At 42.9% G+C, this 12,356-nt stretch overlaps 2 protein-coding genes across 4 annotated transcripts in view; one reads left to right on the forward strand and one right to left on the reverse strand.

Annotated features, from left to right (window-relative positions):
* Positions 1-10,188, reverse strand: part of ano1a (anoctamin 1, calcium activated chloride channel a) — a 245,511-nt gene extending 235,323 nt beyond the window's left edge. For both annotated transcript variants that reach the window (XM_060940931.1, XM_060940929.1), the window contains exons 1-2: positions 10,025-10,188; positions 1,205-1,342 (exon numbers count right to left, since the gene is read on the reverse strand). The gene's annotated coding sequence lies outside the window, so the exon portion shown is untranslated. The remainder of the gene's footprint in view (positions 1-1,204; positions 1,343-10,024) is intronic.
* The window catches only part of zgc:153993 (uncharacterized protein LOC767645 homolog), a 38,257-nt gene that overhangs the window by 21,469 nt on the left and 4,432 nt on the right, over positions 1-12,356 (forward strand). The window lies entirely within an intron of this gene.

Consider the following 12,356-nt stretch of genomic DNA (forward strand, 5'->3'; position numbering starts at 1 on the left):
CTGTTTTACCAACTGACTGTATTTATGAAACACACAGGGTGGATTTTGATGCTATTTCAAGAAGCAGAATACTATTTCAAAATGAGTTTACCAGGATGGTATTTGAAATCCCTGAGGAGAACACTGCTCTTTACGTACTTGTTTCAGGGTTCAATATTTGTTGAAGTCAACCTTCATAATAAGTGTCCCATTCCTTCCTTTTATTCTATAAATAAAAACTTTATACAGAATGTCCGACAATCATTTGCGCTTAGAATGTAAACAAACTGGCGAAGTGACGGTAGCAATTTGTGAAAAATGCGATGATAATTCTTGAAAAATTTTAAAAGATGCATTCTTCCCGTCAAATACTTTTTATTCCATGTTTTGTTGCTTTTGTATTTTTTGGGGCTTTGTTTTCAAGTAGTTTTTATTTCATCCTCAGTTGGTTCAGCGACACACTCAGCCATTTTGTTTTTCTCTACTCATGGGATATAAGCTGATAGCCTAGTAGTAGAGTAGCCAATCAGAGTGCACAATTGCTCATATCCAGTGAATGTGGGGGATATATATATATATATATATATATATATATATATAAGTGCTGTCAAAAATGTCGCGTTGACTTAATTTTAACGGCGATTAAATTTTTTTTTTTTTTTTTTATCGTGAGATTAATGCTCTGTGACATGATGTAGGTTTTTCATAAGCTTTTGAAACTGCCAGGAACTTGGAACAGAGACTTTGCTTAGAAAAACGATAGCAGCTAGACTGTAATGCCACACCCCGCACAGCCAGAGTCCTCTGCCCTCCTTCCCCCCAAAGAACCAGCACGGGCAGGGCGCGCTAGTAGAGATGGGATTTATGGCTCTTTGATGGGATCCGCATCTTTGTGATCCGTTCTTTGAAAAGAGCCGTTCAAAAGACTGGCTCATTTGGCTCTTTTTAAATATGTATTCAGTTTTAAGAAGACAGCGTCTAAAGAAGCCAGATCTCTCTGAACTGTAAACTCAATGCTATCCCAGAAATCCTTCCTGTAATATGCAAATTTGGCCGCCTCTGATTGGACAGCGCGACGCATCAACAGGCAGAAAGTGTAAAAGTACAAAATGTGTTAAGTGAGCTGAAACAGTACAGATCAGATTCAATGCAATATTTATCAATGAACAACTTAAAGTTAATATAATAGTGTACTTTATATTATAATCAAGCATGTCAAGCCTACCGTCACTGTGTAACCTGTCTCTCTGATTAGAGCTGTAGACCAACTCCAGCAGTAGATCATTTCACTCATGGTTCTTTTGCTAGCCCCGGTGCTCGGCTTAGGTTTCACTTTGCAGTGGCTGTGTCAAGACGTGTTATGCTTTGCAATAAAAAAAAACATTGGTACAAAGCAAGCCCATTCACATTTTTATGCTGATAAGAAAATTACAATAGTTTTTCATGTGACAAAAATGTGCAATTAAATTGCGATTAATCGCGAGTTAACTATGACAGTCACGACATTAATTGCGATTAAATATTTTAATCGCTTGACAGTACTTTTTATATACACACACACACACACACACACACACACACGGGTGATAGCGTTCCGGCGCCGCGCCGGATTTCCGGCGTACCGTGGCTGGGGGGAAAAAAAAAATCTAGTTCGCCCATTGTCCTGTGTCATTCTGAGATGCGCAGATAGACAGTAAAGGGAATTCGGAATTCCCTTTACTGTCTATCTGCGCATCTCAGAATGACACAGGACAATGGGCGAACTAGATTTTTTTATTTTTTTTATTTTTCCCCAGCCACGGTACGCCGGAAATCCGGCGCAACGCCGGAACGCTATCACCCCTGTATGTGTGTGTATTAAAAAATAAAATAAAATCCCCCCCCCCCCCCAGTGAAATTATTTAATTTAAGAAAATGAATACTGAAAGTTTCAATTTGTAATATTTAAACAGCATTTACTGATACAAACCTGTGATTTGAATTATAGTTGGAACTACGTTACATTTAGCAGACCCACTTATCTAGAGCGGCAACCAACCAGGGTTGGGGTACATGATACAGTATTCCTGGAGCAGAGAGGGTGAAGGGCCTTGCTCTTCAATAACCACAATAACCTTGAAGTTACAGTGCTCAGCGTAAATGAGTACACCCCCTTTGAAAAGTAACATTTTAAACAATATCTCAATGAACACAATTTCCAAAATGTCGACGAGACAAAGTTTAATATAACATCTGTTTTAACTTATAACGTGAAAGTAAGGTTAATATAATAACTTGGATTACACATTTTTTTCAGTTTTACTCAAATTAGGGTGGTGCAAAAATGAGTACACCCCACAACAAAAACTAGTACATCTAGTACTTTGTATGGCCTCCATGATTTTTAATGACCGCACCAAGTCTTCTAGGCATGGAGTGAACAAGTTGGCGACATCAATCTTTTTCCATTCTTCAACAACGACTTCTTTTAGTGACTGGATGCTGGATGGAGAGTGATGCTCATCTTGTCTCTTCAGAATTCCCCATAAGTGTTCGATTGGGTTCAGATCAGGAGACATACTTGGCCACTGAATCACTTTCACCCTGTTCTTCTTCAGAAATCCAACAGTGGCCTTAGACGTGTGTTTAGTCATGTTGGAAAAGTGCACGACGACCAAGGGCATGGAGTGATGGTAGCATCTTCTCTTTCAGTATAGAGCAATACATCTGTGAATTCATGATGCCATCAATGAAATGCAACTCCCCGACACCAGCAGCACTCATGCAGCCCCACATAAGGACACTGCCACCACCATGTTTCACTGTAGGCACCATGCATTTTTCTTTGTATTCCTCACCTTTGTGATGCCATACAGTTTTGAAGCCATCAGTTCCAAAAACATTTATCTTGGTCTCATCACTCCAGAGTATAGAGTCCCAGTAGTCTTTGTCAGCATGGGCCCTCGCAAACTCTAGGCGGGCTTTTTTGTGCCTGGGCTTTAGGAGAGGCTTCTTTCGTGGACGGCATCCATGCATGCCATTTCCTCTGCAGCGTACGCCGTACTGTGTCACGGGAAATAGTCACCTCAGTTTGGCTTTCTACTTCTTTAGATAACTGCAGTGAACTCGCATGCTGATTTTCTTCAACCCTTCTCATCAGAAGACGCTCCTTTCGAGGTGTTAACTTCCATGGACGACCTGGACGTCTCTGTGAGATAGCTGCAGTTCCATCTTTCGTAAATTTTTGTACCACTTTTGCTACAGTATTCTGACTGATAAGTAAAGCTTTGCTGATCATCTTGTAGCCTTCACCTTTGTGGTGTCAAATTATTTTCTTTGGGGAATTCTGAAGAGACAAGTTGAGCATCACTCTCCATCCAGCATCCAGTCACTAAAAGAGGTCATTGTTGAAGAATGGAAAAAGATTGATGTCGCCAACTTGTTCATTCCATGCCTAGAAGACTTGGTGCGGTCATTAAAACCCATGGAGGCCATACAAAGTACTAGATGATGTAGTTTTTGTTGTGGGGTGTACTCATTTTTGCACCACCCTAATTTAAGTAAAACTGAAAAAATGTGTAAGTTACATTATTAACCTTACTTTCACGGTTATAAGTTCAACAGATGTTTTATTAAATTTAACATTTTGGAAATTGTGTTCATTGAGGGATTGTTTTTAAAATGTTACTTTTCAAAGGGGGTGTACTCATTTACGCTGAGCACTGTAGTTAATAAGCCCAAAAATGCAGCTTCATGTTGCAAAACTCTGCATCCTGAAGAATGTCCTATAACTTAAAGGGTATGCAGCTTTACCTCTGACTGGTTACAAAGCACGGACATTAGAGGCTCCTTACAAATATGATGATTCAAAGTCATGAATCAAACACTTGATGTCAGCAACAGTTGTTCAGACAAGGTTGATAATTTTTAGGCTACATTCACACAACGGCAACGAGATTTTTTTTTTTTTTTTAAGTCTCGTGTCCACATGGGCAACGGATCAGTAAAATATCAGGTACATATGGCAACGCAATGCTTGCTGAAAACGATGCAATACACATGCCACACCTCTACGTGCGCTGTAAGACGGTCCCATTGGAGACACCAGAACAATAGAAGAAGTAGACGCATGCGCATAAACCCCTTCTGTAGCATTAGCCACACAAAGTTTTAGGCCGAATCCCATTTCACCCCTTGGACCAACCCCTTGGCCCTTCCCCTCCATTTTGCGCGTTCACGTGAAGGGGTAGGGGTATCCCAATCCCAGTTAACGCGAAGGGGTAGGGCTTCTGTACCCCTCCAAACGGAGATTTTCCTGGAGCAGACTCCGAACGAAGGGGTTTGAGTGATTTCCCACAATGCCATGCGGATTTCAGCGAGATTTCATGCGGATTTCATAAAGATGGCGGTTCCCGCGGCGAAAGATTGTCATAAATGTATTTTCTCCATTATTTACGTGTGTTAAGTTGTTATCCAGAGGAAACACGCCGCTTGATTCGCTTTCGAGCTGAGAATGAGCAGCGATTTCTGAAATCCGAGCTGCTGCTAAAAAGCTTTGGGAATGAGTATTGTTTTCGGTTGCTTCACTGCGTACGTTTTGTTCTGTTCTCGCTTTTATTGTTTACATGAGTGTTCTGACACCTCATTCTGTCGGATGTGGTGCACGAAGCGCCAAAGATCTCCCATTCAGTGGTGTTGGTTAACAAATCACACCCTGCCAGCAGAGATTTCTGGCTCTGACTGTAGCGGCTGGTCGCAGCCAATGACGCATTTGGTTGCGTTTTGCTAACGTAAACGCTGACGGAGGTACGCGATGACGTATGCGATCGTTGAAGGGCTATCCCAATACGTAGGGGTTGAATTTCAAGCCCTATCCCTTGTAGCTCAGTTTCAAGGGGAAGGGCCGAGGGGAAGGGGGAGGGGTAGGGGTAGAAATTAGAATTGGGATTGGGCCTTAATGATTAATCAGTAGCGTAAAATGAAAGACGCGGAAAGAGGAATGAATGGGGGTAGATGGAAGCTGGTACGCCAACATTCTGATATCCTCCAGGATTCTTTAATGGTCCAGAATAAATTGAATGCTACATGTTGATGGATTACTTTGTTTTTCTACGCCCTTTTTGAGGAATGTATTGTCGGACTTAAACCAACATCTGAAGAGGTGAGATCACTTTTTTTTTTTTTTCTTCTCCCCCCTATTTTTGCTGGCGGGATTGTTTTTGTTTTTGGAAAGTGCACAGGCGGTGCGCGGTTTGGTACTGCTTCTGCAGTGTTTGGACTAAAGACTCTGCCCTAAAGGCTATTCTCTCTCTCTCTCTCTCTCTCTCTCTCTCTCTCTCTCTCTCTCTCTCTGCACCATTACACAAATATTCACAGTGAAAATATTTTGTAAGCGTGTTTCATGAACCAAGTTATAGGATTTGTTGACAACTCGCATCGAGTTCGTTACACTTCTACCTGGCGTGAAGCACTGACAGTCATGCGGTTGTGATGTCATGGTAAACAAATCCGTTCTACCCATCCAGACGACTTCGCAACAGCGCCGTTGCCAGATTTTTTTTCACTCTGGAACCCGTTCTCAAAAGATTTCGTTTTGGGGCACCCAAAACGCCGGTGTCGTGTGGACGCCAGGCCAAAACGAGAAACAATTTTATCAGATTCACCTGAATCCGTTGCTGTGTGGACAGGGCCTTAAATACCTTGGAGTTCCTGTTGACCATACTTTATCCTGGAACGATCATCTCAAGATCTTCTTACCAATATCCTCATCTAGATTAGGCATGTTATGTTGTGTGCGTGAAGTCCTTCCTAAAACTATTTAACACTCAACACCATGGTTTTACTATTATTAGCTAATCCGGGCGACAGGCAATGAGCTTATGCCATCATGGGTCGTCCTGCGTCATCCACATTTCATGAAAATCGCTTCTTTTTTTTTTTAAATTCTTTTTGGCAGGAAGGTACAGTAGGTCTGCCTGGGGTGCATATTAGCTTTTCTATTAAAATTTGCATAATTACAATTAATAATGAAGATATGGAGTAATTAGGCCCTAATGAGCAGTTTCCACACACATTGCTTCTTCTGCCTCAGTTCTTCACTGATTTTGATTCTTTCTAGCATGAAGGTAGGGGTACCCAGGGTGCATATAACTTCTACCCATATTTGCTTCATTACAATTATTAATGAAGTTATGGACTAAGCTTTAATGAGCAGTTCAACAAAAATCGCTTCTTCTCGGTCAATTCCTTGCCGTTTTGGATTCTTTCTGGCAAGTAGGTCGGTGTTCCTAAGGTGGATATACTAGCTTCTATATAGTAAATGTAGCTTGCAACATTTTATTGCGCAAGGCGGCCCACTTTTAGATAGTTCCTTCTGGACTAGACGGGGCCGGAGTGAGCTACACAGTCATCGATGGTCTCATTTGATTGTTGCTCGCCTGCGGTATTGGAAGCGAGGCTCATCTGGAGAAGCTTAACACACGAGCTGCTTGGATCGTCAAAGGTTGAGGAGTTGATCCTGATGAGCTGAAGTCACTACTTGACTGGCTCAGTTTATAGGTGTGCTGCGAATATCTCAAATGTGTGCTAGTTTACAAATCTTTGCATAGTATGGCACCATTGGACCTCCTCTCAGAATTTAAAGGAGAACTGAAGGCAAATTTATTTTTTATTTATTTATTTTTTTTTATAAAAATTCTATTTCTCTCATTTTATAAAATATAGGAATGCGTTTTTGATCACTATTTTGTCACTGCTATAGCAAGTTGAGTGTTTGAAATATGCTATGTAATACATCAGTCCATATGTCAAAGCAGTGACCGTAAACGAGATTCGTTGAGACCTGTGCGAGACATCGTAGGATGGAAGTAAAACGTACAGCGGAAATCAAAGCGACCAACATCTGCCAACGTTGTCAAAAGACGCGTGCGCCCTCTTTCGAATTCTGACATAATCAAGCCGGAAGTTTTCCGTGTCTGAAATCGCTCCCTACTCACTATATAGTGGGGATGCCATTTTGTAGTGCCGTCCGAAACCTTAGCGAGGATTATGTAGGAAATGCGCTCAGTATAATATGTATTTAACACAAAAATACAAATGTTATTTACCAGCTGGGAGGTCCGTATCGTGAAATACTGTGACCGAGGTCTTGAAGATACTGGCTGAGGTCACGGTATTTCACCATACGGACCGACCTTAAGCTGGTAAATAATAATTATTTTTTTACCAAATTCTAACAGAAAACGAGAGCGCCCGAAAGGGAAAACCGAGCCAAGCTGCCATTTTTTGAGTCCTTATTCATGGCTGTAATGCAAATTGCATTCTCCTCGGGATACAAGTGCACTTCCATGGCAGGGGAAAAAGTACATTTTGCCGCCTATGTAGTCCCCTATTTATACAAAACTGAGTCATTCAGGATTCAGCCATGTTTTTGCTTGGCGTTAGCAACAGTTTTTAGCTTTCTCCTGAAATGTTTTATTTTATTTCTTCTTCCTCAGTGTAATAAAACTCGCTTTCGCTGTGAAGACTGTCATTATCGCTATCCATGCTGTAAAATTAATGTTATGCTGAGAAATGCTGGCAAAAATTTATAAGATTATCAAAAATCTTATAAATAAATCTTATTTAAAAAAAAAAAAAAAAAGATAAATGTTCACCAAAAAATGCTACTATGTTTGTTGTGAACGAGCAAGTCGCCAAAGGCCCATAACCAGGGTCCGTAACTGATTGGCTTGCCAGCCAATCAGAGCGCAGAATTTGATGGAAACCGGACCGCGAAAAAAAGAAATGCATGTATTTATTATTTTGAAAACCCACCAGCCGCCTGATCTGGCACGTTTTAATTGTGTGACAGTAATGACGTAAATACCAGCGCGACGGACTCGTCCTTATCCTGTTGTCTTTCCAAGTCTTCTCTACTCCACGTTGGTTCGGAGTCGTATGGAATAATCTCCATCACTGATGAAGCTGGCAAATCTCGAAATTAATCTAAATTGGAATGATATGGCGATCTGGCCGCTGTGTAAACAGTTTTCAAAATGGCGGCGCCGACACTTCACGTTTGAAGTCTCGTACAAGTCTCGTGAAAATCGCGCGGATAAGCAACGCCCGCCATGGACCAAACGAACTACATTCAACATGGCTAAAAACCGAAAAGGCCGATAAGTGTAATATAATATAATATAATATAATATGCCAATAAGAGTCACAATATAAGGTTACTAAAACCAAAAACGTAATTGAATAACATGCAAATTAAGAAATAAAGCAAGTTTAAAAATGACTTCAGTTCCTCTTTAAGCACGCATATCAAAATTCATGCCTATAATACCCGGGGTCATGATCTGCTGCGTATACCTCTTTGTAAAACCACTAATGCCGCTTTTCCACTACCAACGCAGCTGAGCCATGCCGTGCTGAGTCGAGCTGAGTGGGGCTGTTGGAGTTGCATTTCGACTACAACCGCGCTGAACCGTGCTGGCTGGAAGTGGGTGGACACATTGGGTGGAGTTAGCGAAAGTGGGTGGACGTCAGGTGATGTCGTTATGCGGCGCAAACAGTGACATCAGTGACCTTTTAAGCGGTAGTCTCACGACCCGGATAGTAAACAATAAACATGGAGGGCATGGTGTCGTTAGTGTTGCTGGTCTTGGTGCTGTGGCTTGTTGTCACCGACAACGCCAACAGATACTGGCAAGAGCATATAGATGAGGCGAGGCGCATAAGGCTTCATAATTCTCGTAATTCTCCTTCTTCCGGGTTTACGGTGTTTACAGATCCCAGCGTGCTCGCGGGGCGTGTGTGAGCATGTGAGGACACTCCTCCTCACCAATCAGTGCACAGGGGAGTGTCTGCTCACGCCCCTAGCCTCCCTCGGCTCGGTTTGGCTCGCTTCAGCCCCACTCCAAAACCGTGCGAGTTTTGGGGGCTGAGCAGGGCTGAAGCGAGCTGAGTCGTGCTGTTCTTAGATAGTCGAAACGCGAGCCGTGTCGGGCTGAAGTGAGCTGAAAAAGGGTAGTGGAAAAGGGCCATAAGTAGCAGGGTATTTTTTGGAGGCAATGGTGCACAAGTGTTTTAATTCCCTGCCTCACGATATTCGAAATATACAGGAGTTATGTGAGTTTATGCTGTCTTATCTATTTTGATACTGTACTTTTTTTTAGGTCAATTACCGTAGGCTCGCAAACCTTACTTTTTTTTTGGGGTGGGGGTGTTATATTTACATTCATTGTTATCAGGACTCCACTGAAACTAGCAGTGCTAAACTGGATGTTCCTGTATAAATATTGATTTAAATTAAAAAAAAAAAAAAACTGTCCTCATTGGAAACAGTTATAGACTTTTACAAAAAAAACCCCACTTTTTCTCCTCGTCAGCTATCCCAGATCATATGACTGCTACCAACCAGGGAGGGTGAAGCATCACGTGATTCCTCTGCATCACATGGTAGTGTAACAGACTTGATGGAAAGTTCCGTCTACCTTCCTCTACAGACACAAGCTCACAGATTCACACGGTTGGCTAGTGTTGCTGTGATTTGACAAGGGAGAGAAAGTATGCCTGTATTTTCCTTGGCTTCCAGCCATGGATAGCTGTAGCATCGTAGCGTTGACATGATTTTAATCCACTTATTTGGCGCGACAACCATTAACGTCATTCGTGATTTTTGCTTTGCAGTCAGCCCTGCCGTCTGAGATGCTTTTGAGAGAAAGTTGCATTTATTATTTTAATTACTCCCCTTACGATGAATCAGAATCGAGAGTTTAACACCGATACAGTACAAGTAAGAACTGATGCAGTACTTCAATGCGACGGCTCTTTGCTTGTGGCCTGTGGTGGAACGAAACAGGATGCACGGTACATTATTTCTGCAGATAAAGCCTTGAGAGTTATGTGCAACCCCTGAAGTGTATGAATCGAGTTGCTTTTAAGTCAAACAAAACCCAAAAATAAATGCTGTTTGCTGATCACTGGAAATGCCCTGATGTGCTCTCTGGACGTTTGAATTAAAAATAAAACTTAATAATTTATTAATTTTAAAAGTTACGATATTGTTAAATAAGCTTACCTGGACGCAACCGTTTTGCACTGAAGCTGGATATCCGCGTGTGATGTAACTGGCACACGAATATATCGTTTACCTTCGTTACACAGCGCCATCCAATAAAGGCTTCTAGTTCGAAAACGAAATCTCTAGGCACCACTTCCTGTCTCTGTGTGTGGGTGGCTGTCTGGCTGGCTGTCTGTCTCTCTGCACACATGACGGTGCATTTTCACTGTTAGGTTGAAAGCAAAAAAAGAACTTTACTGTGCTGTAATGTACACTCACTGGCCACTTTAATAGGAACTCGTTCTTAGTTCTAAGATTCCTGTTCTTGGCTGGCAGGAGCGGAACCCATTGTGGTCGTCTGCTGTTGCATGCCGAGATGCTTTTCTGCTCAAGAGTTGCCAGGAGTTACTATATCCTTCCTGGCAGCTCGAACCAATCTGTCCATTTTCCTCTGACCCTCTCTTATCAACAAGGCGTTTCCACTCTTAGAACTGTCGCTCGCTTGCTCAACGTTTTTTTTTTTTTTTTTTTCTTCCCCGCACCATTCTGTGTAAACTCTAGAGATGGTTGCGTGTGAAAACCGCAGATCTGCAGTTTCTGAAGAGTTCCAACCAACACCCGTGCTGCAGTGAAAGAAAGCCGCACTTTGAGATCAGGTTTTCCCGTTCTGATGTTTGAACGTTGTCAACATTAAAGCTCTTGATTTTGTATCTGCATGACTTGATGCATTGTGCTGCTGTCAAGGGATCGGCTGATTAGAGAACCGCATAAAACAGCAGGTAGATGGGTGTTCCTAATAAAGTGGCCAGTGAGCGTATATGTGACAGGTTTCTAATTCTCTTCTCATCTCATTATCTGTAGCCGCTTTATCCTCTCCTACAGGGTCGCAGGCAAGCTGGAGCCTATCCCAGCTGACTACGGGCGAAAGGCGGGGTACACCCTGGACAAGTCGCCAGGTCATCACAGGGCTGACACATAGACACAGACAACCATTCACATTCACACCTACGGTCAATTTAGAGTCACCAGTTAACCTAACCTGCATGTCTTTGGACTGTGGGGGAAACCGGAGCACCTGGAGGAAACCCACGCGGACACGGGGAGAACATGCAAACTCCACACAGAAAGGCCCTCGCCGGACCCGGGGCTCGAACCCGGACCTTCTCGCTGTGAGGCAACAGCACTAACCACTACACCACTGTGCCGCCCTGTTTCTAATTCTAAAAATCCTTTTTTTTTTTTTTTTTTAAATATACTGGAAAGACTTCACTTTTTATGAAGTTTAAATCTCACTCTGCTAGAGAACACTTGCACAGTACTGAAACCGATACTAGTAAACAATGTATGTTGCCTTAGCAATGTGATTCTTGCCGTCTAAAAAGATCGCTTTTCTCAGCGAATAAAAACGCATGAAAGCATGTCACATATAAATACTAGGGGGAAATTTTAATTTAAAAAGGCAGCTGTGTTCTCTTGAGTAATTTGTACACACAGAGTGCAGTATTTGAACTCTGAGAGACTTATGGCCCTTTTCCACTACCCTTTTTCAGCTCACTTCAGCCCGACACGGCTCGCGTTTCGACTACCTCAGAGCAGCACGACTCCGCTCGCTTCAGCCCTGCTTAGCACCCAAATCTCGCACGGTTTTGGAGTGGGGCTGAAGCGAGCCAAACCGAGCCGAGTGAGGCTAGGGGCGTGAGGAGACACTCCCCTGTGCACTGATTGGTGAGGAGGAGTGTCCTCACACGTCCCGCGAGCATGCTGGGATCTGTAAACCCGGAAGAAGAAGAATTACGAATTACGAGAATTTCTGAAGCCTTATGCGCCTCGCCTCATCTATACACTCTTGCCGGTATCTGTTGGCGTTGTTGGTGACAACAAGCCACAGCACCAAGACCAGCAACACTAACGACTCCATGTCCTCCATGTTTATTGTTTACTATCCGGGTCGTGAGACTACCGCTTAAAAGCTCACTGATGTCACTGTTTGCGCCGCCTAACGACATCATGTGACGTCCACCCACTTTCGCTAACTCCACCCAATGTGTCCACCCACTTCCAGCCAGCACGGTTCAGCGCGGTTGTAGTCGAAATGCAACTCCAACAGCCCCACTCAGCTCGACTCAGCCCAACTCAGCACGGCACGGCTCAGCCCAACTCAGCCGCATTGGTAGTGGAAAAGCAGCATAAGATGTCAGCACACAGTGACATTGTTTTTCTTTTAAAGTGAAATCTGTACACACAGTGTACAGATGAGGATGGTCACCTGCAGGACCCCTCCCCACGACTCCTGTTACAGAGCATTTGGACCTGAACAAACAGTTAAAGGAGTCATACTTAAGTCTTCGTT

This window comes from Neoarius graeffei, chromosome 15, assembly GCF_027579695.1.
Source record: "Neoarius graeffei isolate fNeoGra1 chromosome 15, fNeoGra1.pri, whole genome shotgun sequence".
NCBI classification, from domain to species: domain Eukaryota; kingdom Metazoa; phylum Chordata; class Actinopteri; order Siluriformes; family Ariidae; genus Neoarius; species Neoarius graeffei.